Source organism: Pinus tabuliformis, chromosome 6, assembly GCF_031772625.1.
Source record: "Pinus tabuliformis cultivar Carrire ecotype Pingquan chromosome 6, CPIR1, whole genome shotgun sequence".
NCBI lineage: Eukaryota > Viridiplantae > Streptophyta > Pinopsida > Pinales > Pinaceae > Pinus > Pinus tabuliformis.
The window spans coordinates 1,967,152,729-1,967,160,987 of record NC_142292.1 but is presented as its reverse complement, the minus strand read 5'-3'; positions in this window follow the sequence as shown (position 1 = coordinate 1,967,160,987).

The following is an 8,259-nucleotide window of genomic DNA, read 5'->3' as shown; positions in this document are numbered from 1 at the left end:
ATCCTCCCTAATTTAGAGGGAGAGATAGAAACTAGATTCTTGTTTTCACTTGGGAAGAAATAATGGAGGATTGGTAACCATTTGGCATTCAATACTCTTTGAGAATGTGGTAGGGAATTCAAGACAATAGTAGTCATGGGCCGATATTATTTGAGGATTAGCTACCCAAGATAAGAATAGTCTAATGGAAGGTCATGCTCTGTGAACACCTCGGTCGAGTATGTACCTTGAGAGGCAATGATTTTGGTGTCTATGAATCATTGGTATCGCCAGCATTGTGCTCTGATCATGTGGATAGAGTTGTTAGTCAAGGCCTTGCTATGTAACAATGTGGATTGATATGATGATGGATAGACGGGTTACCAATCCAACTCTTTTTATGAGATCTCTTCAGATTGAGAATGACCATGTACCTCTTATGAACACCTCCCTAGTTAAGAGGCTATGTTGAAAAATGTGTAACTAGGTTCAGTCTTCATAGGTATGAAATGTACTCTTGTAAACAATAAAATGAAAAGGAATTATTATTATTGTTGGAGCATAGATTTCATGCTCAAGTTCTTTTATTTTATAGGTCAAGCACCCATTGAGTGCTTCTATGGTTTTTCCTACGTTTAAGAGTCGTTGTCATATATTGAAGACCCTATGGGCACATTGTATCTTGTAAAGATTTTTTTTCTTTTTCTTTAAAGTGTCGAAATACCTCCAAGATCAAGTCGGCCTAAGGAGCGGTTAAGTTGTCCTACATGAAGAGCCACATCCACCCTTAGAAGAGCCTATATAGAGAGAGGAACTCGTCCTCCATTAGACACACTCACTCATCTCATTCTCTATGCGAAGAAGAGGAAGAAGGAAGGTCGAAGAAAGAGGAACGCAGAGGAAGTCGAAGAATTCAAAGTGCTTAGGTTATTTCTCTCTCTCTTGTGAAGGTCGAATTTAGGGTTTCTGTGCTGGGACTATCTTTTGTTCGATCTGATAAGAAGAAGAAAAGGGAAGGCAAGCGGAGGTCTCTTATGGTATCTCATTAGCCCTAAGACTCAAGGAAAAGCAAGCGAAGGAAGGAGAAGTTTATTAGAGGGAGATCAAAGTCTCCAAGTGAAGCAGCAGTAGTTGCAGTAGTTGTTGGGAGATAGAATTTCGGATCTACAATGGGAGGTCGAATTTAGTGCAGCAAGAGGCCATGTTGATCTTGATCTTGGAGGGTATTTGTCTGAGTCTCTAGGTCATGGTATTCATCAATTGAAAGATCTATAAGAAGAGAAGAGATTTAAGAGTTTTCCCCTCAAGAGGAAGGGTTTTGGCCCTGGATTGCAGCCTATATGATGTGTCATTGTTCTTCTTGTTTTGGTAGTTGTTTGATGTTTCTCACACTATAATAATAAGGAATAAATCTAATAAGGAAAAGATAACACAAACAATTATCAAGTTAAAGAGAATTAACATATTTACTGACCTATTAAATTCTCAACACAATACATATCACTTAGCAGGGATGCAAGACGTGAATTTATGTTGATCTCAGTCATTAGGTTGATAAACCACATGATTAATGACAAATCAACATGAATAGGGTAAACTCTTAGGTCTTCACCAAAATCTTGATTCTTTTACATGCCTACCAAGGTTTATTTGGCCTTGAATATAAGCTTGTTGCTTTGTGATACTTAGAAGTTTTAAGGATTTCAACGACTTTGTTAGGCCTTCCTTAGAGCCGAGTGTTGCTCAAGTCCATAACCATGACAAGAATGAAACCCTAATTCCAACACCAACTTTCCAGACTTATACTTAGCCACAATATAACAATGAAGCTAACATCATACCTACTACAGGCATGGAATAAGCCAAGCCCTGGCTGGCACCATTAAGTAAATTCAAATGTAGCACCAACATATTAAACCAAAGAATGGATCCCAACCCACTCTATCAAATCCATTGATATATTATACAATGCGAAGACAATCAATAGACTTAAACAATCATAGATCTATAATATTCATGGTATGTCAAACTAATGGAAATTACACATTATAACAGTTAACTGAGTACATCAAGCAACCATACATACTCATGCATATAGCTCTACAATTCCAGTAAATGCATCAACAACCACAGGGATATGAAAATTCCTCACACCATGAGAAAAATCATGTAGACCATCACATTGCAAATACACAGGAATACACATTCCTCCATTAATAGTATTGATACACTTGTTTTCATATAACAACATCATTTATCATTCATATTGCATAGGTATACTCAAACATATAGGTAAGTAACTTATCTTATTAGTTGAATGACTAGAAACTGAGGGAGGGACTTAAAATCTCCACCCAACCATAGGCCAACTACACTGTAAATATTTCTTGTAATTGTCCACCCCCGAGCTAGATTCAGAGCTTGAAGAGTGAAGTGCTCAAGGTAAATTCACACATGTCTAGTTAACTAATCACATGGGAATCCAGACTACACTTTTCCTCCACTTGACACCCATGAGTCCAGAGCACATGGTTTTTCCACCCAAACAAACACTTTAGGGAATCCAGAGCACACTTTTCCTCCACTTGACACACATGAGTCCAGAGCACATGGTTTTTCCACCCAAACAAACACTTCAGGGAATCCAGAGCACACAATACTCCACCAAACAATCACTACAGGAATCCAGAACCTAGAGAATCTCCATCTGCTTCACGCTTCATGAATCTAGGGCCCATAGTGTCTCCACCTGTTATACCCACAATAATCCAAAGCACACCAATCCCCACCTAATAAACACCATGTGAATCCAGAAAACTCGAGCTCTACCTTTTAAACACTAGAGAATTCTTAGAGTACACAATGTCTCCACATGCTAAGAAAGAATCAAGAGTCCACCATGTATTTACCTTCTCAACACAACAACTTTGTCTTTACTCCATGATCCTCTATGTGCTTCCATGCTTGTTCTTATGCTGAGATTTCTCAAGTGATTTCACATGCACTTTCTTCTCTTGCACAGTCCCCTCTTCTGTGTGCTTTCATTTTGCCTTCGCATTGTATGTTTTTTGCATAACTTTTTCCTTGTGTCCTATATCGAGTATCTCATACCACACTCCCTTCCCTTTTTCCTTTTCGATTTTTTGTTGCATGTTGACTAGAGCCAACTCATCCCACGAAAGCAAGACCGACTTGTCCTTTTGCTTAGGCACCCATACACCATTTTTAATGCTTGTACGACTTGCTTTTAATTCAACAAGGATATGGGTGGAAATTAAATGCATAATTCTGAGCTCGACTATTTCCCCAAGCAACTTCTCTTTTGAAGCTCTAAATCTGTGTAGTCTCTTTAGTGCAATCATTTTTATATTTTTTCATAGTTATCTATGATTGTACATGAGAATATTTGCATGAGGGGCAACCAAAAAGGGTTGTTACAGTGTTGCATCCTCATGGAGGGTGATGTTATGTAAGTCATCCTCCAAACGATTGCATACCTCGATTCTTTTTAGGCCTCCTCAAACTTTCTCCTACCTTTCTTTGCAATCAAGTGATCCCATCTCACTATAAACCTCATAGAACAAGTCATTTCTCATCACAAAATTCAACTTTTGTCCCATGAGAATGAGAAAATGACATGCTTAGCATGTGTTAATTACACTGAAGGAATAGGCGACCCCAAAAAGTTTTCACTCCATTTATGGTTAATACGAAATGTCTCAATTCTTGCTTGATTAACCAATACATAAAAATCTCAAAACTTAAAATGCAAAATATAAAATCAAATTGATGTATACAATCCAACTTTTGTCACCATGAAGATTAGGAACCCGATTAGAAACACTATAAACCAATGCACAAAAATCTAAAAACTTCGAATACAAAGATGGGAGTCAAGATGATGTAGATCCATGACTTCAATCCAAACATCAACTAAACACATGTATAAAATATTACCATCTCGTGAATTGAAATGTCTAAAATGCCTTAATATTTTCCCAACCTTAAAAACCACTTAAACCAAAAAGGAGTTGAATCCAATTCAATACAGAGTGCGTGGACATCTGCCGAATTTTTGGGTAAATTTGGAGGGGTGGGACATGAAATCCACGAGAACATATTTGAGAAGAAAGTAAAAGCAGATTCCTTTCTTTCATGTTTGGTGAGAACAACAATACGCGGGGCGGTGCTGCGTATACGAATCACATGTGTCCACTTAGTGGATACAAGTCAATTATGAAAAGGGCTATCCCACAATCCACATCATGTTAACGATTACCCGCCATTCTGTGCTGTCATATCGCCGACCACGTGAAGCCCAAAATCCTACGCGGCAAACACGTGTAAATAGAACTAGCCCCTCCCATCTAATGGTGTCAGTGCCAAACAAAGTAATGACAAACAAAGTAATGACAGCAAAAACCATTAGTGAGTGAATAGTTACATCACTCCAGCGTTTACTAACGTAGATTATTCACATGGCATAAAAATTTGAGTGATAAACCATTCATATGAACCCGTGCCGGAAAGAAAGCAAGGCTAATGGTGTATCATTCACATGACATAAAAAATTGAGTGATAAACCATTCATATGGACCTTTAGATCAAGCTACCTAAACTCTCATCCAGCTCTATTAACAATGTGTTTAAATTTTGGTATGTTTTGTTTTATGGTATATGGTCATAGAACATTTAGGATGGCGTTCTCTCTAATGGGGAGGGGTTGTGATGATCACAATAATTTTGCACCTGCGTAGAGATTGTAAATAATATTCTGGTCATTTTATATTCTCGTAGATGTTGTGATTTTTTTAGTCATTTTACATGAGCATAAATATTATAAACATGTGAAGTAATATATAGTTGTAAATCTTGTGTAAATGATAAAATATATAGAGAGAGAGGCATATGGGTTGAGTCAAAAGGGGTAATTGATTCAAGTGTTGAGGAGGTATTCTACTTGGGACAGATGGCAAGTAAGGAGTAGGAGGTTATGTGGTATTAAGATGATTGTCCTGCAAGATTTGGCAGGCAGACATAAAAACCAACCAAGGGATGACTAAGTCAAATAATAAAAAAATTCTAGAACTTGAGGGGACAGATGGATGAAGGTTGATTAGTCCAGAGGGTATGGACTAGGCTGGAGAAATAACCATCGAGGAACATAATTTGTACAACAAAAAGACAAGGGGTCCATCATTGAAGGCGGATGCAAAAACAAAAACTCACATTATCTCACTCTTAGTGTGTGCAATCTACTTGAGTTCTTGCCCTCATTATTCATGTGACAATGCAGTGGTGCAAGATTTGAGGAGGAAATTGTATGAAGAAGACGTGCACAGGCAAGTTGAGAACTGCAACACTAGCGCATGCTTAGACTATATCCTTAAGTAGTGCCTTGCCTATAAGCAGTGACTTTAGATACCAATCATTCCAAGAAGCTAGGATTGGCAAGGTTGAAAGAGCTAGTAATTGCAAGGTTCAAAAATCTCTAGATCCCCTAAGGGTGTAGAGTGGAGACAATGATCTTTGGACTCCCTTGACAGTGAGGGTGGAGATTTCACGTTGAACTTGTTGTAGCTCCCAGAGACAGCCTTGAATTGCTTACAAGACCAGTGCCTCGACACATCTAGATTTTTGTGTCTCAAATGATTTATAGGAAACTGGGGACATCACTAATGTGTTATAGATACATATATTTATAGGAAATGGGTTGGTTCATTTATCCAAATAAATAAGACATGGATTTCAGGTACTTCTTCTTAGGTTCAGATCTCAGAAATATGCAATAAAATAATGAAGGTCGAGTATTTCAAGGGCTTACAACTTAATAAGCTTTTGCAGGGAAGATGAAAGAGGACAAAGAGAAGGAGCAACCCATCACATAGAGCATAAGGCATCAAGACTTCTACACTTAACACATAGAGCTTGAGGCATTAAGTATTTCTATACTTATTTGAGTTACAAGCAGAAATAATGGATGAAGGAGGAGCTTAATACTATGATTCATGTGTTACAGATTTAAATATATGATTTCAATAGTCCACACATGTATATGCATCAACAATATTCAGACAAGTGAATCCGTGATATAATTACAAGCATTTGCATTCACATATCAATACAAATAAATCTATGAGGAAGCTTGAAATATTTCTAGCAGCTGTAATTGCATGAATATAGAGAAAAAATATGAACACAAAATGGGTTTTAACATGCATATTGTAATTTTTGAAGAGGGAATCACCACCATTCTCTTGATATTCTGATAAATTTGTGTTACGAAGAGATACAATCTGAAATAACATGTAATGTTTTCTATAGAATTTAGGAACCTTTTTTAAGTCCTGCTTTCCCCTATTTATCTCGAGAGGGGAGCAAGAACATTCATTACAACAAAATATCTCTAGTCTAAACTCACCTGTCGGGTCGACTAGCTGTCTTAGTGATAATTGGCTTTGTGGCCCAAAACATTATAGAATTAAAAGCTTCATTGAAAGGAAGGCATGTTACAGGACAAAAATAAGTAAATAACCAGACAGAAAAGTAAATGAAAAAGTCTTTGTGCCCAAAGTATCTATGCCCATCCTGTGATCACCTCTGCCTCAGGCTCTAATTTTCTCACGGTATGGCCTCTTGTGCTGCTCAACAGACCCCGCCGCTTCTGCCTTTACTGCTCATATGCCTTGTTCTATGAAGTAGGGGTTAGGTCAACTGTAAGTGCCCGTATTTGCAATCTTTTGTTGTGTAGAGGGATGAGACTCCACGCTGAGCTATTAATCTTCCTGAGCCCCGTGTACTGCTCGAGTGCTGCGCCATGCTCCATTTAAGTCTTTAGCTACTGGCCCATCTCCCCATTAAAACTCTGTTAGACACTACTAGAGCTTTGAAAAGCCCAGTGTCGTATATTATGATGTACTCGAGAGTCCTTCGAACGCGGGCCTTTAACACAGGAATAACACGAAACAAGTGTGTTGTGACTTCCCTTTAAGCCCCCCTTTGGTGTAGCGCCCTTATCTCTGTTGTCTTCATATAACCACAAGCTAGGACCAAGGGCTTAACCTTTCAGGCGCTAAGGCCTTCAGACCTGTGTCTGGGGGCCTATTTCCTTTGTAACGCAAAATCCCGCATATCGGCGCTTTACTGTGCTTTACCTTAAGCTTCTTCCCTAGACAACTGCGATCGTCGATCTATAGGGTCAGACCCACCTAGGACATCGCAATCGCACTATAGGAGAGGGGGACCTTTTACCTTTTTCCATAGCGCGGGCCGACAGTCCGGACGCAAAATCCTCCTGAGGTAGAACCACTAAAACATATCGCATTCGGGAGGGTTTCTTGCATATCGCAATTGTAGACCAAGAAGGAGTATTGGCGAGGGAAAGAACTTAAACTTTGTGCGATCCCCAATCTATGGGGTGACATCATCGTTGCCATGTGTCACTCGGAAATGGCCCCAGAGGACCCCTGAAAACGCTAAAACTAAGTGACATGTGACATCTGCCATGTTAGCATCTGCATTGCCTCGTGTCTTTCGTACTATCACGTCATTTATGACATCAGCTTTACTGTTAGCTCTAAGGACCAATCATATGTCGCCACGTGGCCCCTTGTAAGAGAGAGAGAAAGGCCTGCCCGACCCTATTTTTGTAGGCATTTCCTTTGTTAATAAATTTTTGTGCTTCCCAACAATTTTGCACTAAATCACAATATCGCAACCTCGCAAGGATTTTGGAAAGGTTGCGCCTCTATTCCTGCGATCATCGATAATGCGGGATTGCAGGATTGCGAGATACAAAATTTGAAGTGAAGTTAATATATAAAATCCAACTTTTGTCACATGAAAATGAGAAACACGATTACAAACACTATAAACCCATGCACAAAAATCTAGAAACTTCAAATGCAAAAATTGGAGTCACGCTGATGTAGATCCATGACTTCAATCCAAACATCAACTAAACACATGTATAAAATATTACCATCTTATGAATTGAAATGTCTAAAATCCTTTAATATTTTCCCAACCTTAAAAAACCACTTAAACCAAAAAGCAGTTGAATCCAAATCAAAACAGAGTGCGTGGACAATTGCCGAATTTTGGGGTAAAATTGGAGGGGTGGGACACAAAATCCACGAGAACATATTTGAGAAGAGAGTGAAAGCAGATTCCTTTCTTTCATGTCTGGTGATAGGGGAGATGCACAACAATACGCGGGGCGGTGCAGCGTATACGAATCACATGTGTCCATTTAGTGGATATAAGTCAATTATGAAAAGG